A 3,966-nucleotide genomic window follows, 5' to 3' on the forward strand; every position below is an offset into this window, starting at 1 on the left:
AGATACTAAGGCTTTTGATTCCACTACTTGACCCTAGGCTAAGGAAATTATGATGCAATGTATGTCTTGTTCTTTCATGAAATACTACAATAAAGAATAGAGTAACTAACCTAGCTAAATTACCCCTAGCATCAGCTGTCTTTCAACAGCACAACTGATCACAAGTATTTAGCTCAACTAGTTAACTGAGCTTAAGGAAGTCTCTCTAATGGATTAAATTCTTACAAACTGACCTAGCTGCACTCCTAGCATCAGCTGTCTTCTAACAGCACAGCTGATCACAAGTGAGATAACCCAAGTGGCAATTCATCAATCCTAAGGCAGTTAAATCATTCCAAGACAATACATGTACACTTACTATCCTAGCATATGATCAAGAGCTTCCTCTAAGCCCTAGCAAATGAATTAGAACATGGACATGGTTGTAATCATGATATTAACAGATATAAACATGCTCCACATTATAACAGTACACAATTTCACTTTCAAACTCACTGGATATGTAACTGATATGTGAAGTAGAATTGAAACTTAAACATGTGTTCACTGGCTAGCCCAGAGATGTCCACAGTTACAACCCCTAACACCCTTTTATAGTTACAACAAAATAAATTCCAAATCCCCCAAATCAGTAAAATTAGGGTTGTTGAACTTCACCTAAATTGATGCAATTTCTTCCAATTGATGTCGACCCATACCTTGTAATCTCTTCCTGCTCCATTCCCACGCGCCAATTGCTTCTCTAGACTCGCCTAATCGATTGATTTTTCTTCTAGGGTTTCAGAGAAAGGTGAGAAGAAATATCAATCAAATAGGGGGCTAGAAAGAGGGGGTGATGATGGTAGTGATGGGTTTAGGTTTAGGGTTGGTTTGGTGATGATGGTGTTCGTTGTGGTGATTGAGGCAGTGGAGTTGGCGGAGTTGGTGGTGAAGGTGATGGTGGTTCTCTGTGACGGGGTGGAGGAGAAGATGGGTTCGATGGAGAAAGGGGAAGGGTGCGTTTGGTTTGATGGGATATAGGGTTAGGTGTTATAGTGTGTGTCGGGATCAGCAAGGTTTGATGTATCGCAAAGCAAAACCGTGGGATGATAACTTCTGAAACGGATCTAACGGAGAAATTGAGACAGATCATGAGCGACCGTTGGATGCAAAAATACAACGAAACTGACGGCTCAAGATGGAGTTAGGTGCTGTAGTGTAAGGCGGAGATATCAAACTTCGATGCACAGCAAGGGAGCGACCGTCGGATGCTTCTGAGAACTGATCTGATGGCTGAGAACGGAGGCGTTTTTGTGTGTAGAAAATGAGGTTGTGCGCACCATTCTGCGCGGCTTCCTTGCGTGATTTCTCCCGGCTTTTCACTACTTTTCTGCTCTTTTTGCTCCGCAAGTCATCCAGACTTTATTTATTACCTAAAAATGCAAAATTAATTAATAAAAATATTTATTCTTGAAAACAATGAAAATACAGAATATGGGATAAAATGTAGAATTACTGCACAAATGATGAGTTAAATGCCAACAAAAAGGGATAAATATATACAATATTTGACTCATCAAATACCCCCAAACCTGAATTTTACTTGTCCTCAAGTAAAACAAAACTAAGGAAATCCTACCTATACCACTGTCGCTGGTCTCTCGAATGCATTTAGCATATGCACTAAGCCTTTTAAACCACTAAGTGTCCCTAGTGGACGAGTGAAGTCTCGTGAAGGTTTGCTTAGAACGTACCTACAAAGTTCTAGGTCAAAATATAAGCTCATATTCCATCAAATGTGACATGTGCAAAACAGTTTAAGCTCACAGCAAAATGGAGATGTCAATCTAGCTATCGAAGGCACAATCCTAGCACTGATAACAAAAAAAAGACATGTGATAAGAGTGTAAAGTGTATCTACACATGTGTAAAGAAAGATCTAAAGTTATGACTACTAATCACCAAGAGATAGTTTCTCAGGCTAAGAACTGAGGTCGAAATCTAGCTAGCTGTCCGGACTTTACGAGAATTGTGAATGAGTTGGAGGTATTTCACAATTGCTCGCGTTGTACATCAATGACATACACCCTTCTTGCTTAAAACAACAAAATGACTATTTACATGACTCTTCTTTACATTATTTACATTGACTATTCTCTTTTTATTTTTGGAACAAGAGATGATGGAATTGATAAATACTTGATTTTTTTGTATTTTTCTGATTTTTTTTTTTTTTTTTTTTTTTTTTTTTTTTTTTTTTTTTGCAAGGAAACACTTTTGATACATAACAAAAAGAAACAAAAGATTACATGACACTTTGCAAGAGGTAGCCCTTTTTGATGCACCCAGTTAAATTCGATGGTTGTCTTTCTTAATGTAACCTCCACCTTCTATCCCAACCAACCAAAGAACAAGCTAGTCAAGTTTCGTTCAGTATTCTAAAGTGATTGGCAATCGTAACTTCCTATCAAACACCTTGAAGATCGAGGCCATACATGTATTGGTAGATCGTGCGCGTGCAAATTTCTTATCACTATGTGAATTGTGCTAGAATCAGGGTGCCTAAATATCTAGACTAAGACTCCTAATAAAAACATATTTGCACAAGAGTCAACATTTCAAGGTAAATGAGCTCCATTTTTATGATTTTTTTTTCATTTTTAATTTTTTTTGAATTTTGATTTTTCAATTTTTTTTTTTGGAATTTTCAATTTTTTCAAAAAGAAGAAGGAGTTCGTTTTCAATTATAGCATATTATCATGGTATTCTACTCTATACCCCCAAACCTAAACTAAACATTGTCCTCAATGTTTCAAAACATGGAAAGAATTATAAAACAATATATGAAGAGGAACATGCTGAGTAGAGTAAAAGGAGAGAGAATACCCGATTGTACGGTGGTAGCTCGATTAAAACTCCGTTATTTCAAGGCAAAAATCCATCATATTAGCAGTCACAATGGATGAGCACAAAATATATACAAAAGGAAATTTAACTAACACATTATTTACAAGAAAATTTGGTTTTTAATGGGATTGGACTTTTTGGAAAAAATTTGGTTTTGTTGGGATACATTTGGTTTTGATGGGAAAACGAAAAATTTTGGTTTTTAGGGAAACATTTGAAAAACTTTTTGGTTTTTTTAGGGAAAGAGTGGACCAGTTTAGTCCACATAGACTGGGTCCTCCAGGTTGGTTGTTTCAATGTCGGGTGGAAATGACTCAAGGAATGGCTTTAATCTCTGCCCGTTGACTTTGAAAACGTTCTTGTTGGAGACATCCTCTAGCTCTACAGCTCCATGAGGAAAAAATGTGCGTACTAGGTACGGACCCTTCCATCTGGAACGCAGTTTTCCTGGAAAAAGATGTAATCGGGAGTCATACAGCAAGACTTTCTGACCAGGAGTGAAGGATTTGCGTAGAATACGCTTGTCATGAAATATCTTCATCTTTTGCTTGTACAGCTTGGCACTGTCATAAGCCTCATTTCTCAATTCTTCCAACTCGTTGAGTTGAAGTTTCCTTGAATTCCAGCTTCGTCCAGAGAAAGTTCAGCTCTTTGATTGCCCAGTAGGCACGATGTTCTAATTCCACAGGTAGATGGCACGGCTTTCCATACACTAGACGATAGGGGGACATGCCAATTGGTGTCTTATAAGCTGTTCTATAGGCCCACAAAGCATCATTCAATCTCAATGACCAATCTTTCCTGGACGGGTTGACCGTCTTCTCCAGAATGTGCTTAATTTCCCTATTAGACACTTCCACTTGTCCACTAGTCTGAGGGTGGTACGGAGTAGCAACCTTGTGAGTTATGCCATACTTGCGTACTAAAGACTCAAAGTACTTGTTACGAAAATGTGAACCGCCGTCACTGATGATAGCTCTAGGGGTACCAAAACGTGAAAATATGTTTTCCTTTAGAAATGAAAGTACCACCTTGTGGTCATTTGTTCTGGTTGCTATGGCTTCTACCCACTTAGAAACG

This window comes from Papaver somniferum, chromosome 9 (genome assembly GCF_003573695.1).
Source record: "Papaver somniferum cultivar HN1 chromosome 9, ASM357369v1, whole genome shotgun sequence".
NCBI classification, from domain to species: Eukaryota; Viridiplantae; Streptophyta; class Magnoliopsida; order Ranunculales; family Papaveraceae; genus Papaver; species Papaver somniferum.